The 13,487-nt window shown below is 41.7% G+C and overlaps 1 protein-coding gene across 1 annotated transcript in view; it reads right to left on the reverse strand.

Annotated features, from left to right (window-relative positions):
- Positions 1–4,449: 4,449 nt before the first annotated feature.
- LOC127586662 (zinc finger CW-type PWWP domain protein 1-like) overlaps positions 4,450–13,487 on the reverse strand; it is a 78,098-nt gene continuing 69,060 nt past the window's right edge. Inside the window, exon 17 of the mRNA XM_052044778.1 lies at positions 4,450–4,851. The gene's annotated coding sequence lies outside the window, so the exon portion shown is untranslated. The remainder of the gene's footprint in view (positions 4,852–13,487) is intronic.

Consider the following 13,487-nt stretch of genomic DNA (forward strand, 5'->3'; position numbering starts at 1 on the left):
AGTTTACAAACACTTAAAAAGCATTAAATGCATGAAAAAAGTTGACACTAAATAGGAGCACTCCTCGTAACACGGTAATGGTAGTGGTTTTGTGTTGTGTGCTCACCACTCAAAAACAAGTGCTCCAGAGAATAATAACCATTAAAACTATTAACCTGTTTACAGCTAAAGGCTAGAAATAAAAAGTTTGTTTCTATTCAATGCAGTCCCACACTACCATAATGTGGGAAAATGCTAGAAACACTCAGCAGATCAGGCACCATCTGTGGAGCGAGGGACACAGTTAATGCTTCAGGTCTTAGAAACTATTTTACTTTCTCTCTTTCCCAGTTTTGACTTGAAACGTTAACTCCATTTCTCTCTCCATAGATGCTGCCTGACCTGCTGAGTGTTTGCAGAATTGTCTGCATGGACTACCTTAAGCTGGATTTTATATTAAAAATTGTCACAGAGGCATTGAACAATACCAAAATTGTTAAGTGACAGTAAAGAGGCAAGATTAATTTCTCTTGAAAAGAATAGTTTGATTGAGGCTTGACAGCGGCCATGAAAGGGCTTGATAAGGTAGGCAGAGAAAAGATGTTTCCATTTGTGGGTGAGACCAGAATGAAGTGCCATATATAGTAGCAGTAAATCCAATAACAGATTCAAGAGAAAATTCTTTACCAGGGAGATAGTGAGAATGTGAAATTTGCTACCACAGGAGGTAGTTGAAGCAAATTGGACTGATATATTTAAAGGGAAATTCAGTAGATACAAAAACAAAAGGATGTGTTGATGGAGACACAAGAGGCTGCAGATGCTGCAACCAGGAGCAAAAAGCAAAACTGCAAGAGGAATTCAGCGGGTCAGGCAGCATCTATGGAGGGAAATGGACAGTCTTGATCCGAAACTTCAGTAGTCCATTTCCCTCTTCAAATGCTGCCTGACCTGCTGAGTTCTGAAAGCAGTTTGTTTTCTGATGTGTTGATGGAGTTGGCAGTCAAATTGTGGGAAGAAGCTTGTGCGGAGCATCAACTGTGACAGAGATCTGTTGGGTCTATTTCTGTAATGTTTTCTCCATCAACAAAATTCAGAACACCCTCATATTCAGATCACTGATCATGTTAAAAAAAACTGCTTCTTTCTGATGACTTCTTTCAAGAATTGGCATAACTCTTTACAATTGGTAAAATGTAAGAAGGAAGCACCATCCCGACAATTTCCAACGTGGTACCTGGTTGGACATTAACGCAAAGTCCTTGAGAAACAGCAATATAAGCCATGGACCTTCATTACTGTAACATTGTTCCACAGATGGGGAGGGTGGGGGGGGGAAACAGGGAGGAGGAAGAGAAGGGGAGATGGTCCTGTCAGGGTATGGTGGAAGGATTTGATTTGGTTACCAAGGATTGGGGAAGGAGGTGGAGGTGCAGGTCAGGTCAGGGTCCTTCATCAGAAGGTCTGGCCCATTGGGACCTCATAAGGTCAAGGCCATTAGGAAATGTTATGCAATTGATTTCTAGACACACATATCTGAATATGTATTCATTATTTTGGCCAGACCTGTCATGAAGACCTGAAGAATTTTAAAATAGAAAAGGAGAAGCAGCCAGCCAGTAGAGTCTGAAAGTCTGCTATCATTGCAACGGCATACAGTTGCCATAGCGACATTAAAATGTACCGCAGTCTGGCAGCATCTACTGACAGACATTCAAGCTAATTGGGTGAGTTCTTGGCAGTGAAGCTGGCTATCGCCCTGGTGGGAGAAGAAACTGACAAAAGATTGTCAGGCACTCAAGCCAACAACAGTGACTGTGGGTAGCCTGCAGAGGTCCATCCCACTAAAAGGGAAGGTTTACCTTTTAAGATGGCCCTTTCACCTTTGCTCATGTTCCCAATGATCAGCATGTAAAATTGCTACTCTGGCAAATACTGAGCCTCCATGTTAGTTGAAAGCCGTTCACCTTTAATCTGCAAACAATTCAGAATTGGTCTTTGGTAACCACCAAATGAATGTTAGGCTGTGAAGAAGTATCACAGTCCATTAACAGCTCCGTTTTTAAGGACAATGAAAGATCTGTTGATGGTCGAGCATTCTTCAGCTTCTTTTGAACATGAACTCAGCCAGTCCATTAACCTTGGCGGTTCCTTCCTGCACTACATTTCAAAAGACGACGCAGCAGAAGCAAACTTTAAAAAAAGCTTTCTTAGAAGATATCTTTATATAATTTAAAATTCTCAACAGTTTAAAAAAATCCTTCTTTTGTCTCCTGTTTCATTCAGACACGGACTCTGATCTAATGATCCAAAACCTCCTGTTAAATCCACAAGGGGTTATACTTTGTGAACGAGCCCAGGTAGTTGCCCAGCCCCATCCTTCACTTACAATGAACACATCATCGGGATGAGAATAACAAAGTGCAGATACCAGAAGTCTGAAATAAAAACAGAAAATCCTGGAAACACGCAGCAGGTAAGGCAGCATCTGTGGATAGAAGAACAATGTTTCAGGTTTTAGAAACTATCTTGCTTTCTCTCTTTCCCTGTTTCGATTTGAAATGTTTCTCTCTCCACAGATCCTGCCTGACCTGCTGAGTGTTTCCAGAATATTTTGTATTTATCAGAAGGATGTTGCTTAAATTCAAGAAGGGATTAAATAATTAAGGGGAAAGTGTTTCCAATGGCTGAATGGTTGAAAACCAAGGAGATACAGATTTAACGTGAAAGAACCAGAAGTGGCAAGAAAGGAGACACTGGAATCTGGAGCAAAAAACGAACTACTGGAGGAACTCAGCGGGTCAAGCAGCATCTGTGGGAGGAAAGGAACAGTTAACATTTTGGGTCGAGTCCATATATCAGGACTGGTGCAGGGTCTTGACCTGAAACGTTGACCATTCCTTTCCTCCCACAAATGCTGTTTTGCTCACTGAGTTCCTCCAGCAGTTCATTTTTTTTCTTGTGACAAGAAAACGACTTTTATGCAGCACATGGTTAAGATCTGGAATGTGCTATCTTCTTGTGGAACATGTGGATTCAATAGCAGTTTTCAAAGGGGAACTGGATAAATACTTCAAAGAGTAAAAAAAAATTCAGGGATAAGCAGAAAGAGGAGTGGGATGAACTGACTGTTCTTCAGGGCTGTCATAGACTTGATTGGCCAGACTGCCTGTTCCTGAGTATTGCCAATGTCATGATTCTGTGAGAAGACTAAAGTGGGTTTCCTTCATCCGAAAGCTGAGATTTTGAAGTTAGCAATAATATCGCAGACAGTGGTTTGGACGACAGTATGTTGAAGATGTAGAAATACCTAAAAGATAAATTATGAAATCATATTTGCTACTGTCATGTCCTGCCTGGCCTGCACATCACACTGTGCATGCAACATGTTATGGGATAAATTAAGAACAACAGGAATTAATGATGTAGATTCATAATTTTAAAACTTTTTAACTGAGTCTGAATAAAATAGCAGGCCTCTGAAAAATGTTAAACATATAACTTATAACTGGGCAGAATAAACTAATGCTGGACCACACTGCGGACAAGACAGTGACAAGATGCAGCAATCATAGTTATTCACATAAAGTGATAAAACTATTGTAGTGGGAAACTGCTCAGTAACTGAAACAGAAAGATTAAATAGGAAGAAGTGAGGGAAGCCACAGATCTGCATTATCACAAAAGAAGATAATTTACCCTTCAGGAAACAATGTAATATAACAATATTTGCTAAACCACCCAATATATACATATCCTAATATATAAATCAGGAGAGACATTTAAAGAGTGGCTGATCTGATTAAACTACCATGTGAAGTCAAAATTATCACCAAAATGTCACTAAACTCTGATTCTAATGGGACAGAACCTACAATGCACTACATTTGGATACAGTCCAGTAACCTTAACTACAGACTTGTGGTAGCCCTGCAGTACACCTCTGGAGAACTGTCTGAACACATGCTAACCAATGGTTCACAACCAGAACAGGTGCTTGTCCTATAATGACCTTTAGTAACAATCCAAGCATGTGGCATTCTTACAATAAATCTCTGGATCACAATCTGAAAATGGTAGCCCCACAATAAACATGTAGGTCATAATCTAGACATGTGGTATTCCTACAGCAAACCTCTGGCTAACTGTCTGAACATGTGGTAGCCTTACAGTAAACCTATGGATTACAATCCAAACACGTATAAGTCCTGCAATAAATCTATGGCTCACAGTCTGAACATGTAGTAATCCAACAACAAACCTCCAGATAACTGTCTGAATATGTGACAGTCCCATAATAAACCCATGGATTCCAATCTAAGCATGTGTCAGCCCTACGACAAATGCATTACCATTCTAACAAACAGCTGCTATATATGGCACTTGTGTGATAACTACAACATCTACAATTATGAATTAAATTGAGAGTTAAATTGCAATATGGTGAAATATTATAAAACACCCAACAGCTGATAAATCTCATTCATTCCTCAAACATGAACTCAGCAAACTCTTCTTCTTCTTCTTCTTCTGACTTCTTAGCTGTTAAAATCTCCATGTCATCGTCTGAGAACAAATCAGTTTGTTGTTTTTTCTCTGCGGCTTCCTGAAACAACTCAGTAAAATTGTCATCTTTCTGGTCTTCACCAAGAGTTATGAAGGAATCTTTGAGAAGATTTTTCTGACCAACCGAATGTTCCTCTTCATTCAGATCAGTGCCAATACTCAGCTCCATGGTGTAGAGGTCTCGATTTTGGCAAGAGCTGCTCTTGCCATGATCATGGCTCAAGGCTTTGTCCACTTTTGGCTTTGCTTTCAGAAGATCCATCTCTGGCTCCTTCATTCCAGTTGAGTCTGCAATCTCCTCAAGGTCTGTAAAATAAAGAAGCAACACATTAGTATTAAGTCCAGAAAACAATGAAAATAGTAAGTAGGAAAGGATAAGTTCACTGGAATCATCCTTGAAAAGATTTTTTAATTGGAGAATAGCCAATACTTTGTATAAGCCCTATTCCTGCTTCACACTCCCTCTGAGTAAATCCAGGAGGGCAGGATTGGTGAATTCTTCCAATAATTTGTATATGTTTTAAAATAACTTGTTCTGTTTTTCAAAATCTTCCAAAGTGGTAGCTAGCAACCTGCTATTAGTTCTGTATTGAGGCATTCTGTAATGGATTTTCAAGCATAACACTCAATTTTCTCCTTGTTCCTCTGGTTTAAGCACTTGGTTTCCACCCAGCATTTCACTCCATCTCCTGCCATACAGCTTAGCTAGCTTCGCATGGAGGAATAATAGGCGCAAATGCATATCTTGCTGCTAGGTTCACGCAGTTCTGCTGTTTGTGTACTAACCCATACCAGCATGCAGTTACTCAACACCCTCTGAGTTCATTGTGTACATTGAGTGACCACAGGGGTAACTAGTGACCAGGACTTGGAGCAAGCAAGGACATGAGCTGCAGAGTTTTGCACAAGTTCAATATGAATGAAATTTTTTATCCTTGTTTACAAATCCCACCAAGGCCTTCCCCCACCCCCTTCCTGTCTCTGGAAGCTCCTCCATCCCTATAACCATCCCCGTTCTCTGCACTCCTGCAATCTTGGCCTTTTGCCACATCCTTGGGCTTCATTGCCCTTCCATAGGTGGCTGCAACCTTTAGCTCATTCTTGCTCCTCTGAATAATTAAAGAGCAAAGTGGAAAAGGGTGGTTTCAAGAATGTCCCCACCTCCAATGATGAAAGAACCCAACACATGAGTGTCAAAGACAAGACTAAAGACATGTTCAGCCAGGAGTGCTGAGTGGATAAACAATCTAGGTTTCCTGCTGAGATTCCTTCCATCCCAGATATCAACATTCACCCAATTCAAATCACTCTGTGTTATCAAGGAAGGGCTGAGAGCATGGATACAGCAAAGGTTACAAGACCAGACTTAATTCTGAAGACATGAACTCCAAAACTGGCTGAATCAGTAGGGAAGCTGCTCCATTACAGTAATGAAACTGCCATTTAACAATGTAGATAATTGCCTAAGACATCATGCCCATAAAAAGCAGGACAAATCTATTCCAGCTAATAATTCCCAATCATTAGTTAAATAGTAAAAAGGGGCCGTGGCCAGAGCTAGCAAATAGCACCTACTCACTGGGAATATCTGAGGAGGCACCTTGTGTCTCTTGAAAGGGAAAACATGAGGCCAAGTGCAAACAGCCAAGAGAGCACACAACACCCATGCAACTACCTGTGGCGGTGTCTGTGGACCCAATATAAGACTTACTAGCCACAGAATTGGAATGGAGACAAATTATCCTTGACCTTGAGGGACTGCCTAAGGCAGACTTACAAATAATGTTCTCTCCATGCTCAGTTTAGGTTTAGGCAGGGCCACCTGGCTCCAGATTTCACTACAGCCTCGATCTAAACATGGACGTAAGAACTCAATTTTAGAGATGAGGTGAAAGTGACTCTTTTGACATAAGTAGCAAATGATCAACTGTGGCACCAAGGAGATCTGGTTAAACTGCAGTCAATGAAAATCCAGGGGAAAACTCTTCATTAGCTGTAGCGATATCTTGAAGAAAGGAAGATGATGATGGTCAGAGATTGATCATCTCAGCTTGGACTTGTTCACAAAGGCAGTGCCCTAGATCCAGCCATTTAAACTGCTTCATTAATTATCTTCCTCCCATCATGTCAGAAGTGGGTATATTAGGTGATTATTGCACAACATTCAAATTAATCATAACACCTCAAAAAATGAAGCAGTCTATGCATGCATGGATGTAGCTAGACTTCAGCAACATTCAGGCATAGGCTACTATGTGGGCAAGTATCAGAATCAGAATCAGGTTTATTATCACTGACATATGTCATGAAATTTGTTGCTTTGTAGCAGCAGTACAGTGCAAGACATAAAGACATAAAAATTACTATGTTACAAAAATAAATAAATAGTGCAAAAGAGGAATAATGAGGTAGTGTTCATGGGTTCATGAACCGTTCAGAAATCTGATGGTGGAGGGGAAGAAGCTGTTTCTGAAATGTCGAGTGTGGGTCTTCAGGCTCCTGTACCTCCTCGCTGATGGTAGTAATGTGAAGTACCATTCATGCCACACACATTGACCACCTTCAATGAAAATCTAATCACCTAACCTTGACATTCAAAGTTACTTCCATTGGCATATTCTCCCACTATTGACATCCTGGGGAATACTATTGAAAGCAACTTAACAGGAGCAACACATGCACACTGTGAATACAAGAGCAGGGCAGAGGGTGGGCATGCTGGGCAAAATCTCGCTTCCTAACTCCCCAAAGCTTTTCTATTATCTAGAAAGACAATTCAGGACTGTGATGGAATGTTCTTCACTTGTCTGAGTAACTGCAGTTTCAGCAACACCCAAGAAGTTCAAACATATGTAGGATAAAGAAACCTGATTGACTGATTTATCATTCACCACACTAAACAGTTACACCCTCTATCAGCGGCGCAGTAAGAATTCAGTGGATACCACCTAGAAAATGCACTGCAGCACCTCCCATACACCACAACCGCAACCACTAAAAAGGGCAGCAAACTCAAGGGAACACTACCACTTGTATGGTCTCCAATTTAAACACTGCCTTAACTTGTCACTTCATTATCACTGAGTCTATTTCTTGGAACTCCATACCTAAATTGTAGGAACACCTAACAAACAGACAACAGTGGTTTATGGAGGCGGATTACCACTACCTTCCCAAGTGTAATTAGGAATAAACGATAAGTACTTGCCCTTCCAGCGAATGCCTAAGTCATAGAGACATAGAGTCATTCAGCACGGAATCATGACATTCAGCCCAACCCGTCCATGCCGACCAAGGTTCCTATCTCAGCCTGTGTTTGGCCCATATCCCTTTAAACCCTTCCTATCCACGTACCCTATCCGAGTGCCTTTAAATGTTGTTAATGTACCTGCCTCATCCACTTCCTCTGGCAGCTCGTTCCATATACAGATCAACCCTGGGTGAAAAAGTTGCCCCTCAGGTTCCTATTAAATCTCTATCGTCTCATCTTAAACCTATGCCCTCTAATTCTTGATTCCTCAGAAAGTCCCATAAATGAACACAAAACGAATTCTTCACCTAAATCTCTGCACCTCCCTAGCATTCTCTTCTTCCTGTACTGCTTCTTAAAACACATCTCTGTGAAAATATCTGGTAACTGATTGCACAAGTGGCTTACTGTCAAAAATTATGTACAATAATTGTTGCTGTGAAGGCATCTTGGAATATTTTACTATATTAACGGTGCTATATAAATGCAAATTTATATAGACATAAAAATATGCAGACATATTTAACCTCTCCCTGCTTCAATCTCAGGTTCCCACCTACTTTAGGAAGACCACTATCATCCCGCTACTGAAGAAAAACAAGGTAACATGCCTTAATGACTATCGACCAGTGGCTCTGACATCCACCATCATGAAGTGCTTTGAGAGGCTGGTCATGGCACGCATCAACTGCAGCCTCCCAGACAACCTCGACCCACTGCAATTTGCCTACTGCCATAACAGGTCTACAGTGGATGCCATCTCCCTGGCCCTACACTCAGCTCTGGAGCATATGGACATTAAAGATACCTATGTTAGACTATTGTTTATTGGCTACAGCTCCGCCTTCAATACTATAATTCCAAGCAAATTCATCACCAAATTCTGAGACCTGGGACTCAATACCTCCCCCTGTAACTGGATCCTTGAGTTTCTGTCCAACAGACTGCAATCAGTGAGGAAAGGCAGCAGCATCTCTGGCACGATTATTCTCAACACTGGTGCCCCACAAGGCTGCGTCCTCAGCCCTCTACTCTACTCCCTATATACTCATGACTGTGTGGCTAGATTCTGCTCTAACTCTATCTACAAGTTTGCAGATGATACCACCGCAGTAGGCCATATCTCAAATAACGATGAGTCGGAGTACAGGAAGGAGATAGAGAGCTTAGTGACATGGTGTCACGACGACAACCTTTCCCTCAATGTCAACGAAACAAAAGAGCTGGTCATTGACCTCAGGAAAGGGGGCAGTGTACATGCACCTGTCTACATCAACGGTGCTGAGGTCGAGCGGGTTGAGAGCTTCAAGTTCCTGGGAGTGAACATCACCAATAGCCTATCCTGGTCCAACCAAGGGGACGCCATGGCCAAGGAAGCTCACCAGCGCCTCTACTTCCTCAGGAGGCTAAAGAAATTTGGCATGTCCCCTTTGACACTCACCAATTTATATCGATGCACCATAGAAAGCATCCTATCTGGATGCATCATGGCTTGGTATGGCAATTGCTCTGCCCAGGACCGCAAGAAAGTGCAGAGAGTTGTGGACACAGCCCAGTGTGTCACGGAAACCAGCTTCCCCTCCATGGACTCTGTCTATACCTCTCCACTGCCTTGGTGAAGCAGTCAGCATAATCAAAGACCCCACCCAGTTCATTCTCTCTTCTCCCCTCTCCCATCAGGCAGAAGATACAGGAGCCTGAGGGCATGTACCACCAGGCTGAAGGACAGCTTCTATCCCACTGTGATAAGACTATTGAACGGTTCCCTTATACGATGAGATGGATTCTTGACTCACAATCTACCTTGTTATGACCTTGCACCTTACTGTCTACCTGCACTGCACTTCCCTGTAGCTGTGACACTTTACTCCATATTCTGTTATTGTTTTTACCTGTACTACCTCAATGCACTCTGTACTAACTCAACATATCTGCACTGTGTAACGAATTGATCTGTACAAACGGTATGCAAGACAAGTTGTTCACTGTACCTCAGTACAAGTGACAATAATAAACCAATACCAATACCAAATTGTTGTAGCACAGCAGAAATGCATCATTTATAAAGACTTCATTTATCCCGAACTCTACATGACTTGGCAGATAAAGGCAAATCTCGTGACAAAACTCCACAAAGCTCTCCACGTTCTCTCACTATCGACACCTTGGGGAATACTATTGACCAGCAACTTAAATGGAGCAATGCATGCACATTGTGAATACAAAAGCAGGACAGAGGGTAGGTATGCTGGGTGAAATCCCACTTCCCGACTCCCCAAATGTTCTAACTTTAGTTTTAATTCCTAATCCAACAGGAATCAAACTCCTGAAATAGTATCAGAAAGTGCTGGAAATAATCAACAGGTCAGCATCTTTGGAGAGAGAAACAGTGTTTATGGTTCAGGTCAGAATTTTCTGTGATATGCTTTCCATTTTTGTATACTTTGGGACAAACCTTCCTGATTGGACATCTCTGGAGTTCAGCCATTCAGAGAGAAATTAATCTGGATTTAAGTGACCCACTGAAAGTAAAAGAAGCAATACACTCTTTTGTTGGAGTCTACATGGAGTCCACCCAGTCCTGCTGTCTAATCACCTCTACAATCTTATGTCAGGTCAAATTGGTGTAGGGTCAGAGATCCCAAATATCTCAACATGAATCCTTTGTATGTGGAATGGGGAAGGTAATGCAGTTTCTGTGACATCAATGCTTTTAATTACTACTGTCTTTTCATGTGCTTTTATTTATTTTTCAATGGTTCTTACCTTTTTAAAATTATTTACATCATTTTTGAGATATCCCTGATTATCACCAGCAGAATCACCAGCTTTGCCTTCTCTCATGGTGTTCCGGGGCTGGGACCTCAGCAGTATGTGCCACTTGAAGCCTAGTTGCTATTTAGATCTCGAGGGTGCATAGGACCAGTGAGATCAGTTCTCTTCATCCAGACCAGGTGGATGTGGCAGGTGGGGACTTCTGGTAGTGGTTCTAGCACTGGGCAGGTCCAGGAAGGTCTGTTGTTGTTTGCCCCTTTTGTCACCCACTGCTGTCCTTTTTTATGGCTAAGTTGAATATCTGCGCATCTGGGGTAAAACCAATTTGTTTGATATTATTTTCTGAACACCACTCACTGCATCTACTGTTTAGTTATACATTGACGTATCTGCCCAGTTCATTGTGAACAATATCTGCTCCTTCCCATTGAAATCAGCCTAATCCAAAATATTGGTGGAAATCAAAAAAAAACTGCAGTTGCTGGAAATCTGAAATAAAAACATCCCCCTCCTCCTCTCCTACTGAAAACTAACTTAAAATTCTCTTTCCCAGTTCTGATGAATGGTTGCAAACTCAAAACGTTGACTACTTCTCTTTGCACAGATACTGACTGACCTGATGAGCTCTTCCAAAATGTTAGTAGCTGTGTTTCACTCATCCATTTCTAACATAACATTGAACACGTTTAATTATTGACTTGTAAATATGAACTGTGAGGCTCATTACTCACTGTTAAAGCTAGTATGGTCCGTCCCCTTACTGTTTCTTGCTTATTGTTTCAAAGATTATCTATCAAATGTAAGATAATGTTGATTTCTAGAAGCACTTTGCCAAATGAAAAGTAATAGAAATCTGGAACTCTCTCAGAGAACCTGCTGAGAATGGGAGCCAAAGCAAAATTTCAAAGATGAGAGAGGTTTTTCCTAGATTTTGGTAATAAGCTTAAGGAGCACAGACAGACAAATGGAGTTGAGATATACATCAGCCATAATCTAAGGAATGGCTCAAGGGAGTGAACTTTCTCCTCCAATTCCTGTACCTCTCCCACCCAAACATGTGCAATGGCAAGGCAGAAAATCCAGCCTCAGCGTTGGCAGAAGGTGATCTTAGCTGGGAGCTACAATGGTCTTCTGAATCACTGGGATAGCTAGGGGAAGAAAAATCACTAAAATGCTATCTACTTCCAATCGTAGTTTAATGATAAAAAGCTGAAATTAGTGAGAGAAAAGGCCTGGGATGTTAAATTGATGGTGGTGTGCTCAGCCAATGATATAGCACACTTAAGACACTGCACTCTGCAATATGATATCTAGGCCCAGAATCAATTGTTTCTTGTATTTAATTGTACCAGTGCAATGGATAAGGACAGGAACTATATTACCTCTAATAGGCTCATTGATCAAATAACTTCATATTCAGAGTTGACACATTTGAGTGAGTCACGAGAGCTTTCTGAGGCTTGTGGTATCATGCCCTAGAAATCATTCAGTAACTGCGGGGGTTGAGTATGCGTTTGCAAAATTACACAATCACTGAGTCAGCTAAAAGTGGTTAAAGGTTATTCCCAGACTACAGATGGGATATTAAGCTGTGATATTGTACCAATGATTCATGTGCTCAGATCCAATTCCCTTGGTTTACATTTTAACAGAGAAATTTAACACATTGAAAGTGAACAGATTAGCGCTACTGTTAAAGGAGCAAACATAGGAGTGTAATGCATTCAATGTCATGGAGTCATAAGATATACAGCACAGAAACAGGCCCTTCTGCCCAACTTGTCCATGTGGACCAAGATGTCCATCCAAGCACGTCTCTTTTGTCTGTGTTTGACCCATATCCCCCTAAACATTTTCTATCCATGCACCTGTCCAAATGTCCAATTGTACACGCCACTACAGCTTCCTCTGGTAACTCGTTCCATATACCGACCACCCTCTTTGTGTAAAAGTTTCCGCTCAGGTCCCTGTTAAGTCTTTGCCCTCTCACCTTAAATCTATGTCCTCTGGTTTTAGACTCCCCTAAAAAAGTCCCAGCCTATCCAGACTCTTCACATAACTCAAGCCCTCCAATCCCAGTAACACCCTTGTGAATCTTTTCTGTTCCCTTTCCAGCTTAATGAGATCCTTTCTAGAGCTGGGCAACTAGGACTGCGCACAATACTCCAAGTATGGTCTCACTAACAACTTGTACTGTTGCAACATGTCATCCCGACTCCTGTACTCAAACCCCTGACTGATGAAGACAAGTGTGCCAAACACCTTCTTCACTGCCCTACCTGTGTTGTCACTTTCAGGGAACCACGTACCTGTACCCCTAGGTTTCTCTGTTTTTCAACACTCTCCAGGGCCCTACCAAATATTGTGCAAGTCCTGCCCTGGTTTAACTTACCAAATACAACACCTTGCACTTGTCCAAGTTAAATTCCATCTTCCATTCCTTGACCCAGTTCATCTAGATCCTGTTGTAATCTTAGATGACCTTCTTCACTGTTCACTACACCACCTCTTTTGGTGCCATCTCCAAAACCACTAATCATGTTAACAACATTGTCATCCAAATCGTTAGTACAGATGACAAACGACAGTGGACCCAGCACCAATCCCTGTGACACACCACTGGTTAGAGGCCTCCAATCTGAAAAACAACCCTCCAATACCATCCTCTGTCTCCTTCCACCAAGCCAATTTTGTATCCAATTGGCTAGCTCATTCTGAATCTCATGTGATCTAACCTTCCAGACTAGCCTAGCATGCAGGACCTTGTCAAAGGCCTTGCTGAAGTCCATGTAGACAACACCTATCACCCTCCCCAAAACGCAATCAAATTTGTGAGGCATGATTTCCCACACACTAAGCCTTGCTGACTATCCCTAATCAGTACTTTCCTTTCCAAATGCTGGTAGATCCTGTCCCT

The sequence above is a fragment of the Pristis pectinata genome, chromosome 37 (assembly GCF_009764475.1).
Source record: "Pristis pectinata isolate sPriPec2 chromosome 37, sPriPec2.1.pri, whole genome shotgun sequence".
In the NCBI taxonomy this organism is placed as follows: domain Eukaryota; kingdom Metazoa; phylum Chordata; class Chondrichthyes; order Rhinopristiformes; family Pristidae; genus Pristis; species Pristis pectinata.